Below are 18,289 nucleotides of genomic sequence, written 5' to 3' on the forward strand. Positions count from 1 at the left end.
AATACGTCCATTGGAGAATATCAGACATAGAAGCAATGATATCACTGTATATAGTAATCCCTCGAAGAATAAACACAATACCATTAGCTTTTGGCAAACAAATTTGTGAGATCGTACCATCTTATCTTACATCACCCATGAAAATACATGGTTAGAGAAGTCTGAACCATGACAACAATGTCTGTCTGCCACAGCTGTTTCGCCAGGCAGCCACTGGACTGCCATCCAGCTTTCATGCCTGCCCAGCCCCAAAACTGTCCAGGGACCTGCCATTCAATTAGTATCCCCTGTTCACCCTGCCGTGTATAACTCCTGGTAAATGCACCATGATCCGTCACTGAACTGCTCTTAGCAGGTGTGCAGAGCTGCAATCCAGTGTTAGCTAAAACCAAAATACTAAAATACTGCCATTAATGGGGTTGTCCAGTTGTAAACTAGTGATGACCTATCCTTTGGATAGGTCATCAGCAATTGATTGTCGAGAATTCGTCTGCAGGGACCCCCACCTATCAGATCTTCTCTGGGTAGGTGTGCTTGTGTACGGAGCTGAATTGTACAGAAAGTGGACGGCACAGTTCTTACTGCAGTGGCCAGGCTTGGTATTACAAGCTAGGTTCCCATTAAAATGAATAGGAACCTTGCCTGCAATACCAAGCCTGGCCACTAAAGTTAGAATGGAGCTTTCTGTTTGCTGCAGAAATCAACTCAGTGCAAAAACATGACGGCCTGACAAAAAATTTATCTGCATGGGGCCCAGATGACAGATCCCTGCAATTTACTATTGATGACTAGAGATGAACAAGCACGCTCGGATAAGTCAGTTACTCGAGTGAGCCTCGCCTCGCTCTTCTCGAGTACCTGCATTCTTGTCCGAGCGTGCTCGGGGGGGGGGGCGGCAGGGGGATAGAGAGAGATCTCACTCACTCTCTCCCCCGCTACCCCACGCCGCCACCCCAAGCACACTCGGACAAGAATGCAGGTACTCGAGAAGAGTGAGGCGAGGCTCACTCGAGTAACTGACTTATCCGAGCGTGCTCGCTCATCTCTATTGATGATCTATCCTTAGTGATGGCTAATCCACCTTTTTACTGACCTCACTAATGGGCTTTAAACTGACAGCCAGGCTTCTGCTCTAACTGCCAGGAGAGGAGAAACCTCAGATCCTGACAGTTTAACCCCGTACATGCCACAATCAATAACAACGACAGCATGTAAGCAAAATACAGGAGTGGAGGTTCCTTCTGTCACCCATTAGCACCCAGCTGTGTAATTGCAAAGTACCAATGGGTTCCCATGGCAGCGTGAAGCCTGAGAGAGACTTCCATGCCTGCCATGTAACTGAGCCTATTAGACCCTGCCTCCAGCAAAGTCTAATAGGCTACTGTCATAGGCTTAGTAGAATACACCAAAGGTATCCAAAAATAAAATGCAGTCTTTATTTATCTCATCCTTTAAAAATGTGTCGCAGTAGGGGCAGGCGACACAGGAATCAGGGCACGATACAGATACCAGGCACACAAAAATATATATTTTTCTTATTTTAAGATGAAGTTGGCAGTAGAAACTTCTGTTAATAGATAAGCAATATGTGGTTATTTAGAAACGTTAGACAACCTGACTGACTCTAACTAAGAATATGCTGTAACGTGAGTTGGGTATGGCAACAATCTGTTATAAATTACAAAGATGGGCAACACACTTCAACTGTAGAAAACGTGGTAGAACCACCGAATGTTTCAATCCAACAATGGCAGTCACCCACACACAGTCCGAGAGTAAGGCAAGTGTTGTACAATAACTTGTCTGCAGCTGGCGGATGAATATGTGTTGCCCTGGTGTCAGCTCAAACTTTTATATTTTAACGGGCAGACCTACTTTTTAGTCATTACCCGTGTGCACACGTCTGGACTTTTCCTGAGGGCCCCCCTCAGTTACGTATCTCCAGCGTATTTGGTAATGTAATGTAGGTGACATGTCTGTGGACATCTGTCGGGGGTAACCTGATTCGCAGAGCTGCAGGCCACTGTAAATACTTTGTAGCAGTCTCCGAAGTTGTAGATCCTGCAGCTTTGTTCTCTCAGTGATGTTGGTTCTGTTGGGTTATGGAGCTGCGCTTCTCAAACACCAGCTGCTTCCTTTCTTATTCAAACGTCCATCTCCAACAGGCACAGATTCTCCAGGACATGTCTTACATGGCTGCCCAAGTTGACACCTCAATCTTTGGTAGCACTCTCACCCGGCAATGCAGTCTCTCTTAAGGCTCAGTACCACTGGAATTGCTCTCCAGCTTGCAGCTCTCTATCATCCCATGTCCTCCAGAATTCCCACCTGACCGCTGCAGCCAAAGGAAAGTCACATACAACATTCAATAGAGAAATACACAAACTGCAATAATGTATGAGGGCCAGTAAAGGTCGCCCTTTAAACATCAGGATTACATAACTATAGGAACAAAGCTCATTACAGTACAAACTCCAACCTGGACTCCCTTCTTACAAATGCACAGCAACACGTTTCAGCCATGCAGGATCTTGTCAAGCAGGCATGAGGTAAATGTAAGTTTGTATTTACCCTATACCTGCTTGACAAAGGCCACACGAGGCTGAAATGTACGCTGCTGTGCATATTTAAAGGATGAGATAAAGAAAGACTTTTATTTTTGGATAACTCCGATGCCTTGGACTTTTCTATCAATGGTGGTTTAGTGTAAAAACCACGCCGTGTAGCACGGAGGAGCAGGTGATGCATGGGGAATAATCTTGCTTTCTACCGTGTTTCCCCGAAAATATGACAGTGTCTTATATTAATTTTTGTTCAAAAAGGTTTAACTTTTTTACATGCATAGCTGCCTGGACACTATTTAAATTGACTTTTTTAATTAACTGTTAGCAGGGCTTAAAGGGGTTGTCCCGAGAAAGCAAGTGGGGTTAAGCACTTCTGTATGGCCATATTAATGCACTTTGTAATATACATTGTGCATTAAATATGAGCCATACAGAAGTTATTCACTCACTTGTCCCCGTCGCCATGGAGCCGTCTAATTTCTTCCTCAGCAGTCTGTTTTAGACGCGCTTGTGCAGTCTGTACTTTCCCCGCTGTGAACGAGCCGCTCCAGCGTGCCCGCGTGATACAGCTCGTCTGCGCATGCGCAGACGAGCTATCACTGCCCGGGAGCGGCGTTTCATTCATTACAAGTGCACGCCTCCACCGATGACGTCAGTCACCTGCTCACGTGACCGGCGTCTCGGGAGCGCGCATGAAAGCCTCCTGGAAGCACGGTGCACCGTGGAACGCACCCTGGGACATCACAGGCGCCATCTTGGAAGAACTTTATAAGTTATTATTTCTTCAAAACGGTAAGTAGGAAGCGGTTTATAACCGCTTTAAAGGGCTGCTTTATGCCGGGGGGTGACAGGGGAAATGGGCTAATTGAAAATTTTGAGGTTTTGGCTCGGGACAACCCCTTTAATTTTGGAGTAGGGCTTATATTTCAAGCATCCTCAAAAATTCTGGAAAATCATGCTATGTCTTATTTTCAGGGTATGTCTTATTTTCAGGGAAACAGGGTAGTAGAATGCTCTACCTAAGTAATGCAGTATAGTATCCTAGCAATTAAACAATCACATCTTCAAGTCCCCCTGAAGGACTAAAACTTAGTATCAAAAAGTTCAAGAAAAACATCCAGTTAAAAAATACACATTTTAAATGGATAAATTACAAAAAAAAGAATGCATAATAGGTTTTGCCACATTCATAACAATGCAGACAGTGGAAATATTTTGTTATTCATCTTGCATAGTGAATGCTGTAAAACAAAATTTTTTTAAATGATGCCAGAATTGCTATTATTCTTTTGTTCACCTCCTACCTAGTATCTTGATGATTTTCTGATCTTATTTTCTGATATCCACTCACATCACAAACAAGTCGGTACAGTACTCCGGCAGCTAAGTGAGAACCGACTCTATGCCAAATTCAAGAAATGCCTCTTTGAAAGAAGCTTTATCTCCTGTCTAGGGTACATAGTTTCTAACCTGGGCCTGCAGATGGACCTTGACTAAGTGTCAAACTGGCCTCATCATTCCGGTCTTCGTGCTATTAAGTGGTTTTGGGGGTTTGCAAACCATTACTGGCAGTTTATCCCTCATTTTTCCACCTTGATGGCGCCGATCTCTGCCCTCACCCGTAAAGGGCCGATGCCAAGCGGTGGTCTCCGGAGGCCCAAGCTACCTTCCAAGCCTTGAACCAAACCTTTACGTCAGCACCCATTTTGCACTGACCAGAGATTTCCAAATCGTTTTTCTTGGAGGTTGATGCATCTTCCTCCGGTGCGGGAGCAGTCCTGACGCAGAAAGTGCCTCTGGGAGAATGGTGTGACATGTGGATTCTTCTCCAAGTCCTTTTCTGCTGCTGAACGGAATTACTCTATAGGAGACTGTGAACTCTTGGTCTTCAAAATGGCTCTGGACTTTTAGTGATTCCTGCTTGAGGGAGCCTCTCAGCCTATAGTGATCTATACTGATCACAAGAATTTAACCTATTTACAGACCGCACAAAGACTCAACCCTCGACAAGCCTGGTGGTCCTTATTCTTTGCCCAATTTGATTTTGCTTTACACTTCCGGCCCACCGATAAAGTTGTCAAAGCAGATGCACTGTCAAGATCCTTCGATTCCAGTGATCTCCAGGAGAAGCCGCAGTACATCATAGATCTTGTCAGGATAGTAACCGTGGCTCCTGTTCAAATAAAGAACCTTCCTCCTGGGAAGACATACGTACCCGAACCTCAAAGAAGACTAGTTCTAAAGTAGCTGGGCACCCAGGTCAATGTAAAACTAGAGTTAATTTGTCGTCATTACTGGTGGCCGGCTAGGGTGAAAGATATCCAGAACTTTGTTTCTTCTTGCACCACTTGCACTTAAAATAAGTCCTCAAAATGAAAACCCACTAGTCTCCTTTGCTCTTTACACATTCCTGAGGCTCTATGGCAGCACATTGCCATGGACTTAATCATGGATTTGCCCTCATCCAAAGGGGACACAGTCATCTGGGTGGTCATCGATCAGTTTTCCAAGATGGCTCACTTTGTTCTGTTGCCCGTATTACCCTATGACAGTCAATTAGCAGGTAAGTTCATTGACCACGTCTTCCGGCTCCATGGTTTTCCTCTGCACATAGTGTCTGATAGGTGGTCCAGTTTTCTTCAACATTTTAGAGGGCCCTTTGTAAACTTATGGATGCATCCCTACACTTCTTTTCTGCTTACAATCCACAGTCTAATGGACAAGTTGAACGTACCAACCAGATCCTGACCAATTACCTCTGTCACTTTGCAAACGTACATCAAGATGATTGGTCCAGTCTGCTTCCCTGGGTGGATTTCTCCCATAGCCATCATGCCAGTGAGTCTACTAATAAATCTCCCTTTCTCATAGTGTGTAGTCATCAACCCAGGATTCCTCTGCCTATTTCTACCACGTCTGAAATTCCAGCGGCAGTTTCTTTGGTAAAGAATTTTTCCAAAATCTGGCAGGAGACCAAGACAACACTGAAAAGAACAACCATACAGATGAAGGAATTCGCAGCTTGCAAGCTTCGATCCCCTCCACACTTTGTCCCAGGTGATAAAGTAAGACATATCTTCCTTCAGACATATCAGGTTAAAAGTGCCCTCTTATTAACTAGCTACTCGATTTTTGGATCCATTCAAGGTATCAAAAGGGTGAACCCTGTATGCTATAAGTTACGGCTCCCTGCCTCCTTATGCATACTCAATTCCTTCCATGTTTCGCTTCTCAAACTTCTGGTTTTCAATAAATATTCCAAAAAGTCCAGATCTGCTACGGCCCAAGTTAGCTCCAAAAACATTTACGAGGTCAAGAATGTTCTGGATATGAAGAAAATCAGAAACAAAACTTATTTTTTGGTGGACTGGAAAGGGTACGGCCTTGGGAGCCTTTGGAGAATATCATTGCTCCCCTTCTACAAAAACTGTTACTAAGAACTGGCAGGAGGAGGGGGCATAAGGGTGGAGGTACTGTTAGGTCAGCTCCCCGGGTCTGCCACTCTCCTGCTCTTGCGGGTGTCGCCATGCCCCTGATGCATGAATAACTTTTCTATCAGCACTGCTGGAGTTAATTCTCCGCAGTGCTGTGTGCTTCCCATCAGCACTGCAGGAGTTAACCATTCTCCATGCTCTCAGCCCAGCTGCAGGGTTAATAGGCAATTACTCTCCTATTAAACTGGGCTGGGGAACTTCTTCCTTGTCAGAGTATTGGTGTTGTTTGTTTCCTGTTCCCAGCAAGCTATTCTGATATTGATCTACCGTATACTGACCTTGGACCTGTTTACCAGACTTGCCTGAACTCTGCCTGCCCTGACTCTTGGAATCGTAACCTGCACTGGCTTGAATTCTGCCTGCCTCGACCCTTTGACTAGTGACCCAGATTTCATCATATCTGCACTATGCTTTGGCCTGTCACGTGGTGCGTTGCACCAGTGTCGCCGAGCCCTGTGGGTCAGCTGCCAACTATACCGGAACTATTCTAGGAGGTAGCGGCCTGTTCAGTTCCCCGCAGTGGAGTCCAGACCCCTGTACAGGGGTTAAAAGGTGAATACCGGGGAACCGTTGGGATAACGCCCTCAGTCTTGCCCAAAAGAAAACCAGTTAGTTGGCACAGTGGGTTTACACTCAATGTTTTGTAACATCACCTTCCTCTTCCCAGACTCATTCGTGTGGCAGGCTATGCAGCCAGCACCATTTTCCTTTCTCTTAAGTACTCCTAGCTTGCAGTTACTGCTAGGGATACCCTAGCCTCTTATATGTCTCCCTGGGCCTAGTCGTCTGTTGTCAGAGGGTATGTTTTTGTGCATAGTCCTCAACCAACTTTCAGGATGCCATTCAAGGGTGGAACAGTAATTAAAGTGGACACCGATAGTAAACTTCAGAATACTTTACTCCACAGGAGGCACAAAGCGTAGCAGTTACAGTCACAATAGATATAAACTTGTCGATTACAGAGTCTTTACAAGGTAGAGAGCTTGGTGGTTACAGTAATGATATAAGGCTTGGTTATTACACTTTCTTAAAGAAGGTACATACTGTAGCTCGGGGGTGGCAAAGTACAAGAAACTGCCTCAATGAGGGCACAGAGCTTACTGGTTATGGTCTCTTTGCAGATCAAACCGTTCAATAATTACAGTCGCTTTGCAGGGCTTTCAGTTTACCGGTTTACAGTCTCTGTTACTTCCACAGGATACTCACTTGAACAGAACTTAAAACAGAGCAACTTGGTGCACGCACTGCCTTGGTCTACTCAGCAATTCTCCCAGCACTTGGCTAGTCCACAGTACAGACTTCTAGGTAGTGGTTCAGAGCCACCCCACTAAAGCAGAAAGGCTAGCTGAAGGGGACCACCTCCAGGGAATAGAGCACCCACCCTGACAAGGGCAAACCATACAGAATCCTTGCCTTATAGCACCATTACAAATCTGCTGGATTACCAGTTTGGGGCAACAGTCTGTAGTCACAGTGAGTTAGCTTATCATGGATATTATTCCCCTATTCAAGTTTAATGATTTTTGATGACTCCATGTACAGGTCACCTATTGTTCCATGAATTTAAGTATTTTGTCATGGATTATGTATATGATATGGACTGTGTGGTTCTATCCTTATTGATTATATAATTCTGAGCCTTTATTTACATTATTCCCTATGAATATAAAATATTTATTGTTCCTTTTGTGTCTTAGTATACAACTAAATGTTGAATTGCATGTTTATTTTTTCCCTGAGGAACCGTTGTTTATTGGGAAACGCAACCATTGTCAGAGCGGGTGCTCTGTGTCATAGAAGGGCCTGCAGAGACACTTATATAGATCAGATTGACATCCCAGTTGTCCTTTTTTGCCCCAGATTTGGTACTCTTATATGCACCAATTTAAGCACTTTTTCTGAGCTATTAACCAACTTTGGTATTTGGACCACTTTTTGTTTACATCTCTTATAGTATTTGGATTTTTTTTATATTAACATTAAAGATTATTCTTTAGCCTTTGGGCATCTTTAGAGTTCTTGCATTTCTCTAACATGATGACTTAAGGAATAAGATTTTGGTAAACGCTGATAACTTAAGAACTCCTACACAGAGTGATTATTATTTGAAATTTTTTAGATCGAGAGAAAATTCTCAGTAAATATCCAGTGAGCAAATGGTCGGTGATATTTCACTCATCTGTCGTTGATCACATCTTTTATGATACACTAAAAATTATCATTTGTTGGCAGTACAAGACACTGCATGATTTTGACACAGAACTGCGAGGAGAATTAATTAATTTTCAAATCAACACCAAAATCCGCACATTAGACATGCAGATTTCGGTGAGTATTTTTCCGCATGACAGAATATTTCACAGCGTCTTGCTTGTGTATGAAAGCAACCTTAGGCTAATTTCATGTGGGCAAGCGCAATATTGGGCCGTGAAACTCGGTCCGATATCACTCGGGAATGTGCGATTTCCCTGCAGATGCAAGTTTTTTTTGCGTCACAATTGTCTTGCATCACTTCAGGGAGGTAGCGATCCTCCGGCAAGGCTTTCAACCTTGTATCGCACTTGTGTGCACCTCACACACCATGCAATGCTTTTCTCAGCCCCATTAAAAACAATGGGCAAGGCCTTCCGAAAGAACGCCCAAAAATAGGATATGTCGTGATTGTTTTTCTGCAACGTGATGTGATGCAGGGAATAATCACTCATGTACGCAGTTTGTGTGTATATTTTTTTTATTGATGAGTATGAATAAAAGTTACGTTTTAGAAATCAGGTCAGTGAATTTTTACTCTAAAAAGTGGATATACCAGTTTAAAAAGTTATTTTACATGCAACTTTTAGAGTCAAAGAAGATCACAAAAAAGTGTGTGGGAAGGAAAATTTATACATTATCAACACTAGTCTCAGTGTGAAAAAAACCCCTATTGTAACAATTGTTCTAATCTGTCCATTCAGCATCTCATTCAAAGAAATGAAACCTTTTATTGTGATTTCTTATGTAACATACCAAGTAATTCAATGTTACAGGCAAACACATAATTGATTCCTTGTCTAAATTAAACCTACACACATCCTGTAGGATTTCAAACCAGAAATAGCGATCTTTCCGGTTTCAGGTCACATGTTCTACTGGTCATAAATCTGGCGACCGAACAGGCCACTGAAGTGTGGTAATGTTGTGGAGGTTTGCCTTTGACACCCTTGTTTGTGCAGCCGAGCATTATCCTGCTGGAAAATGGCCCAAAACTAAACCTGGCTTAATCACCAAAGACAACCCAGTTCATGACTGTAAACAGAGGCAACCACTGGGTTGGTGTAAAAGGCAGTACACATGTTGGGTGCCATGAGACTAAATGCACTGCAGCCATTCAGACACAGGGGCCTGTAACAATGGTGCCACCTGCCTCTGGATGGCAGACAAAATAACTGGAGCTGCTCCTGCTTGTCAGATGGCCCTTTCTACTTGAGTTTTGTCCATGAGTGGAACAGGTTAACACGGGAGGTGGTGAGTTCTTAACAAAGGCTGGAGAAATATCTGTCTGGGATAATTTAGTAAATCCTACACTGAGCAGGGGGTTGGACCCGATGACCCTAGAGGTCCCTTCCAACTCTACTATTCTATGAGGGCGCCCTGAGCCCAGTTACCTTGTGTGTGCCACTGGTCCCAACACCTAACAGTTTGGTGGCGGACAATTTTTCAATATGACCATCCAGCTTTTCACCTTAAAAATAATGCACCTCTTCTCAAACTCAGTTAAATGGGGGAAATCTCTTTATGTCATAGAGAGGCATGTGTGGGGGTCAACAAGCATGGGACCATTTTTAGGGCTTCAGGAGGCAAGACTGCTCATCTATCTTTCACAATAGCTCTAATCATTTGTATATCTGCCTGAGATGTAACTGTATGCTGAGTTTTGCAGGAAACCTACAACGTCTAGGTGCTTGATTTCTTTTTTTTTTCTTAGAATGTACATGGGCAACCAAGTAAGTCAGAGTGGCACTCCGTTCTGCCTCATTGAGAGGGGTGCCCAGTAGGGAACATAACAGAGGCATTCACATTCAGACAATTAATATATCATAAATTAGCATTTAGACTTTGTTTTCATTCATCTTATTTTAGGTTTATTTAAAGGGTAACTAAACTTTTTACAAACATTTGACATGTCAAAAGTTTTGATCAGTGGGGTCCTGCATGTTGAGACCCTCAACGATTGCTTAAACGAACTGGCACAAGTGCTCAGCTGAGTGCTGTACCTGTTCTTCAGTCACTATGAGCAGTGTAAGATTTTCTATGGAGCCCATGATCCACTCCAAGAAATGACAGAAACAACCAAACTAACCCAGAGCTCAGATGAGTGGTTCTGCCTGTTCGTTTTAGTGAGCGGTGGGGGGTCTCAGCACCTGGACCCCTACCAATCAATCTAAATAATATGTCAGAAGGTTCTAAAAAGTTTAGTTACTTGTCATGTTCTCTAAAAAGAAGTATTAGTTTCAGAATGAAAAAGCATGTACAGCTAGCTTTAGACCTTGGGCTGAAAACTGTTGTTTCCCACTCTACAAAATAATGCAGGAAACTTTTGATGTTAGTAGTAGCTCTCACCTAAAATTCTTGTAATCAATACTTAAGGCCCTTGAAAATATATTTAAATCAACCATTTCCTCGCTAAAATGATGCCTGTTTTGTAGCTAGTAATAAGACTATTCTCCTGCTAGATATACAATGTATTGGGTACAACATTCACCTCATTCTCCTAATGGATTAGTTTGCATGCAAAGCTCTACACTAGAAGTATGCTTCAAAGTCTGGGAAGATGTTTGGTTACATGAAAAAGTTGACATTATGTGGAGTCCAGATAAAACATTCCTGCGTTGCTGATTTGCCCGCAGGAGGTGAAGCGTTCAGAACCTCTCCCAACCTCAGCACATCTGAATCCAAATCAGAATATCCAGATAATCAGTTGCTGGGCTGTAATCTGGTGTCCGGTTTTAACACGGGAAACCCCTCCCCTTAGAAAGATGAAGACCATTTTTTATTTAAGGCGACACCAACTATTCCTGGAGAACTGCTAAACTCCTTTCTATACTTTCTACTGATGCTGGTAAACTGCAATTTAGAAAGATAATACCAAAAGATATATACTTGTTTTTGAACAAGCGTACGTAAGAAAATTAAACAAATTATTCAAATCTATTCCGTAAATTTACAATCAGCACCTCATTGACTTTCATTATAAAATACAACAACCACATCTCACACAAGCAAATGCCGAAAGGGGCACTTTACATAGATTGTGCCTATAGAGCTTTCAGGAACCTAATGTATATCCATTTTAGCCGGATGTAGTTCAGCTTATCAAAACAAATCTGCCCTCATGTGTATGTATTATGTACTACCCCACGCTATGCCTCACACAAGCGTATTTGAAATGCGTAATATGCGGTAAATTGCATCAATTCAAGTAAATTATTTTTCACTGTTCCATTTACACTTATGTATATTCATTGCGTATGATATGCGTGTAAAAAAAAAAGAATGAAACATGTTCTATTTTACCGCATATTGCACGCGATAGAGCCCAATTGTTCTCTATGGGTGTGTACGAGAATACTGTACAGTTGCAATTACACTGCGTATGTGCAGCTTTTTTCGCAATGTTGATAAGAAAAAATAAAAAGAAACCAGAGTGCATGACAGCGTGCGTGGGATACGTTGTCATGCACAGGCAAAAAATGCAACAATATGCTGTTTCACAACCTGGCAAAACGCAAATATATAATAGCGGAACCTCCATGTTGGTTTGTCCTGGTTATTTTGTGTACTCAAAACAGCCAATGAATAATTTTCCGGAGGATGGATGGCTATACCTCTCTCTCTCTCTCTCTATATATATATATATATATATATATATATATATATTTTTTTTTTTTTTTTGCAGTCGCCGTCCTGGGACAGGCCTAAAAATATCTGTATTCAGATACAACAATCTTACACTAATCTCCTTCAAAGTAGTCCCCTTGGGCAGCCACACACTTCCCCCAACGCTTCTGCCACTGTCAGAAGCAGTGGTGAAACGCCTGTTTTGTGATGGTGTGTAGCTGGTCCGTCACATTCTGCATGATGTCCTCTCTGGTCTGAAATCTGGTTCCTTTCAGTGGCATTTTCAGCTTGGGGAAAAGCCAGAAGTCACAGGGAGCCGCCGGGAGACTGACGAAGCACAAGTGTGTTCTCTTTGGCCAGGAAACTCACATGTGAAGAATGGGCGGCTGCATTATTGTGATGGAGCTGCCAATTCCCCTGCTGCCCACGGGTCCACCCATTTGTCTTTCAGCGTTACGAAGGTGACGCAGAACCTCTTGGTAGTACTCCTGCTTGGTGATGGTTGTGCCATGTGGTGCATACTAGTCATAAGCCACGCCACTGGAGTCAAAGAAGTTGGTCTTTCATCACTGAGGCAACAGATAAGTATATTGACTGCCCTAGTAAGCACTAGCTGTCATTTGTAGCCCAGGGAAATGACAAAGATTTCCTGGAGTAGAGCTGTAAGCATTTTTTTCATAAAACCAAGAATATCTTTTCATATTGTGTTCCCACTTTGGTGAGGGTCCAACTTCAAAGTTTAATCTCAACTGTGTATGAAACTGCAGCACAGAACCATTCACCTAGTGAGAAAAAAAATAGAGCATGCAACAATTTTTTTTTACCTTGCAGCATTGTTCTGAGAGAAAACATCATTCATGCGAATGACTCTATTCAAAGAATAGAGTTCATATTCCCGTAAGTTTTACACTCATCTGCATGTAGTCCTAATCCGTTGCAGTTTACAATACAAGTAAATGGGGTTTTCAAAACTTTATTCACCTGTGGCAGAAAAATTCCACCCATAAATGACCCTGATCCAGATTTTCTAATCAGCAGCTGGCTCACTCAGGTGTAAAAGCTGCACTTTCTCTCTTTGCAATTCAAACTGAATGCTACTGTGAATACGCAAAACAATATGAATTGTACGGCAAGATCTGCAGCATATTTCTGTCTTAACATACCCTCAAACTACAAGTTATATAGCATTTCATGTATGACCTGGTCTGTATCACTGCGCATATATGCACTGTTACCAGCGCTAGTAAAGTGGCAAATGATTCACCAGACATACGAAGGAAATTTCGAAAATCATCTGGGTTATTTTCACGTATCTCAATTTAGACTCATATGAGACAGTCTATTTCGCTGCTGAAGCCACTGCTTAAGCCAAAATCGTCGTTGGTGTTTAGGCGCAGGTGCTTCATCATCCTCTGCCCGCTGCCGTAACAAGGCCTCAAATATTTTGTGCAAGACAGCAACTTTGTCGGGGTGTGACATCTCTATTGTAATCGTGAACAACTGGAAAAGAACAACAATTTTAATTAAGATGAAATATGCTACACTTTAGTAAAAGGCCAGCAAAGACTGGTAAAAGCAAGTCAATCACTATGGTGTATATAATAAAACTAAACAGGTGAATACAGTCATTTACAGGAATTATAATATGGTACTACTGCTAACTACAGAAAACATAAAAAAGGTATTGAACATGCATGTATAAAAAATTTGCCAACACACAACAATATACTTCTAAAGAGGTTGAACAAAGTGAGTTACAAAAACATTCTCAAACACCTATCTGAAAAATTGTCGATGTATAAATCGCTGAAATCCACAATATAATGTCGCCGATATCAAAATATACAGGCACAATTTCAGGCTACAATAATTCAAGTACTTACCAGTGTCGCACGAAGCGTTTCCCCTCGCAAAACTGTCGCTTGGGTACTGGATGATGTGCAAGGAAAAATATTCGCTATCCGTTCTACCTGAAGTTTACACGTGGAGTGAAAATGGCGATTTGAAAGAGGTTTTGTTCCTTCCCGCCTTTGTGACTACGTCACTAAACCCCGGCCAATGGGTGCGCTGTAGGTGGGCGTGTCAAAATCGAAGACTTTGACGCCAGAAAAGCAATCACTGTGCGTTTGGGCGTGTCCAATTGTGCAGGTAAAATCCGTATAAAAGTTAATAAATCATTAGGTCTAATGTGCCTGCACAACTGACTTAATATAAGACGGCACTACAACATCTCTTAGCAGTAGCCTCTGACACTATAGGGGAAGCTATTGAGACCATTGCAGCCATTTTGGTAATAAATAAAAAAATTTAAAATGTTGGCTCTTTCTCATTTTTACACCACAGACCTGTCTTTTCCAAGAGTGGCCAAGGATTAATCAAGTATGCTGCTTCCTGCAGATCCTGGAATTTACTGGAATTTCCGCCAGGAAGTGACAAACTATGGCACATACCCTCACCAGCTGATAGCTGGCATAGATTTGTTTTTCTGGTTTATGGACGGACAACATATACTTCAAATTTTTTAATAGTGCATTTCTCAATAACGTTTTGGGCATCTTACTCCAGTAGATTTTATCTTGAGACAGGCGTAGGAAGGAACAATATTAGTTAGTCTCAGCCCACATTTTGTCAGATTTTAACCCAGCCAGAGTATAGAGAGGTGAAATTCGCAATGCATCTGCACATACTGTATGAAGATTCTGCTACAAAATAGATATGCATTTGTAGCAAAGCCAATAAGATTTCTTCCACTAGTTGTTGATTGGGGCATGTAGTATGTACCACTGCGGAAAAAAGAAAAAAAGGCTTTACAGTTTCCAGCTTTATTTTATGTTGTCCAACTTCACAAGTTAATAAATTTACCCCAGTAGCTATTAGTAATGCATACTTGCCATTTTGTTTGAAAATTTTAATATTCAACCCACTCTGCTTGTGTGGACAACAGTAACTGCAGCTTACGAAGGGCGTTCATTAAAGATTTCCCCTGACCCACTTCCTGCGGACTGAGAGCAACTAAATTTGTCAATTCGTAGTCCTCTACATAGGTGCCACCTTGGGGGACACACCTCATCTTTTTATGCAATTGTAAAACACCTTGCTTGTAGAAGTCAAGAGGTTGCTCCAAAAGCCTCATCATCTGGAAAATGCTTGTCCTTCAAAATGACTTCATTGTTGGAAAGAGGTGGACGTCTGATGGTGCAAGGCCGGGTGAATAAGGGGGATGGGATGGAATTTCATACCCATCAGGGCAACATGCGAGTTGCGAGCTGGGGCATTATCTTGCAGAAGGCGGACACCTTTGGTGAGCATGCCAAGGTTCTTTGTTCTGATGGCCTCCCGCAATTTCCGCAGCACTGAAGTATAGTACACCACAGTAATCATGGTACCCTTTGCTGGGAAATCCATAAAGACTACTTTGTGCTGGTCTCAAAAGACTCAGCATGATGGTTGGGCATGTGCCTTCATTAGAGACAGTAAGTTCAGATGCTTCCATTGCATTGATTGGAATTTAGTGATAGACCCAGCTTTCATCCTATGTCATCAGTCTGTTGACAAAGTCCTCCTGGTTTCCATGGCACATAGTCAAAAGAGCCTGGAAGCATTTGACTCGTTCCTGCTTTTGGAAAGGTGTGAGCAGCCGGAGAAACCCAGCGTGTGTATACCTTATGCATATGAAGATGGTGTTGGATGATTTTTTTTTTTTCCCCCCACAGACCCCACACTGATTTGACATTTTAGCCCAGGTCACGAATGGTTATAAGGCGATTTTCCAAAAAGGCAGCCTCCACTTGCTGAATGGTGCGTTCCATAGAGTGGAGGCACCCTGCATTTGGAGTTGTTTCCACTGAAGTCCGTCCAATTTTGAATTGACTATGCCAGTTCTTGACTACATCATATGATGGGGAATCCTCCCCATAAACCTCTTTTATCTCAAACATCTCCCTTGGTGTGAGGCCTTTTAAGTGAAAGGAACTTGATGACTGCAATGTATTCCACTGGGTCCATTATCAGATCTCACACCACTTCAGCACCTGTAAAAGAAAGGCCATTATCAGTGCAGAGTTGCAAATTGGCATGTAACCTAGTGCAGTTTCAGCATCCTGTGATAAATAGAAGTGGGTCAGGGGAAATCTTTAATAAACACCCCTCGTAGCCACATTGCTTTACAGCACGTGTCACACTTGCAGCCATCACGTCATTTTATGTGGCCCATGAAGTCCAGACGTAGAAGGACTAGCTCTTATCTTTCTCTGCAGCCAGCACTTGGCAGAGGGGGCAGCAAAAGCACAGGGAATGGGTGCCATCTTGGATTCTGAGCTTCAGCATGGACCTTCACACTACTCTGTTCAGCAACTCACAGGTGGTGGCACAGCTTTCACAGCCTTACTCAGGGACCCTAGTCACCCTTTAAGGTCAGAAGCTCGGTGCTAAAGAGGTGGAAGGGGCTAACTATTATCCAACCTGGTCCTTAAGGACAATTCAGCCGTTTATTGAGAGTGGTGCACCATAACCTTTCTGGTGGAATATTTTGGACTACTTTATGAGCAACCTATAAAAAAAAAAAGGTACATACACCATAGAGAGCTGCTAGGGGCACTTCTATTTGGTGCATAATACATCTTGTATAACTCCTGCGCCTCAGTTTTTGTATGCAATCCAGAGAAAGACTAACAGTGCTTACTCCATCGCCTACTTCAATAAATCTGTGAATACATTCCAACACCAGGTGCAATATTTCCACATCAGCATTTACCAATTACAAATGGCCCTTTCAACATAACTATAATGCTGATGTAGCCCCGGTGAAAAGTAGACACCCCTGCTTCACAGGTTTAAAGTAATTTGAAATCCACCTTTTGCCTCAACTTCATCCTTACACCTGCTTCATATTGCAGCTTTCCATGTTCACATAAGTTGCTATGAGTAGACCTACCTCCATTTTAGCAAATATAGGATCCTAAACTTTATTACATCCAATATTAATTGGCACCAGGATGACCATCATGTTGAAAATATTAAATGTTGAAACCATAATCATAGAAACTGGTAATTGGCTCCACAGCCAAAGTAAGTCCTTACATGTAAGAGTCAGAGTTGCTGGATGTATATCACTTCCTATGTAGGGCACAGGAGCTTCTTCAGAGTTCTGTACACAGTATAACTGGAGCTGCCCTCACCTGGTGTCTATAGCAGCAGCTCATCCTGGCACAAGTATAGAACTTGCAGTATTGTGCTATATCACAAAGGTGCACGAGCAGACAAGCAGTGTATTCACTTCATTAATACAGCTGTTGTACTATTGAAATGTCCATGATAATTGCTGCAAAATTCAGCCAAAGTGCTAGTACCAAAGCTCCAGACTGGCACCGCACAGTGCCTTGTGAAAGTATTTATGCCCCTTGGTGTTTTGCTTGTATTGTTGAATTACGACTCGGAATGAAAAGGATTTTAAAATTAGGCTTAAAGGGAACCTGTAATGACCTTTGAGCCCCATAAACAGGGCTCCAGGAAGGGGAAGTCTGGGGAGCATTTTATACTTACCAGGCACCCCATTCTTGCTCTGTCTCTCTGAAGTCAGTGTGTCAACAGCATTTTTCCTTCTGTATGTACATCTACAATTCATCTCTATGGAAGATGTGCATGCAAAGGGAGTAACGTAGTTGACGCACACAAACCAATACTACCTCACCCGGCTCCCTGTCATGTTCCCCAACAGCACCATAACTTAATTTATGGTGCAGTGGGGATGTGACTTGTTCCCTATAAACTATACACGTCACAGATTGGAGCTTTATGGGAGCATGACAAAAAAAAAAGCCAGTCCTTAAAACGAAAGCATAAAAAGTTCAGACACATGGATGAAGGTTCTCTTGTCAGAAGACAAAATTACCTTTTTGGCCATCATAGGTGCTATCTGTGACAGACACCCAATTCCTCAGAGTACAGTGGCGACAGCATCACGCTGTGGGGAGGCTTTTCATCAGCAGGGGCTGGAAAACTGATCAGGATCAAAGAAAAGAGGGATGACAGTAAATACAGGGCAATTCTTGAGAAAAACCTTTTCCAGTCTAAGACTTTAGGACTGGGACAAAGGTTCACCCTCCAGAAGGACAATGACTCCAAACACACTGCTAAAGCTATACTGGAAGGGTATAAGGGAAAACCCTTAAACATCTACTCAAAGACTAGACCTCAGTCAGATTGAGAATGTGGTATGACTTCAAGACTGCTGCACACCAATGGAACCCATCTAACTTGAAGGAGCTGAAGCAATTTTGTCTAGAAAAATGGGTAACAATCCAAGTTTCTAGGTGCTCTAAGCTAATAGACATATACTCCAAGAGACTTGCATCT

Source organism: Eleutherodactylus coqui, chromosome 5 (assembly GCF_035609145.1).
Source record: "Eleutherodactylus coqui strain aEleCoq1 chromosome 5, aEleCoq1.hap1, whole genome shotgun sequence".
Taxonomy (NCBI): domain Eukaryota; kingdom Metazoa; phylum Chordata; class Amphibia; order Anura; family Eleutherodactylidae; genus Eleutherodactylus; species Eleutherodactylus coqui.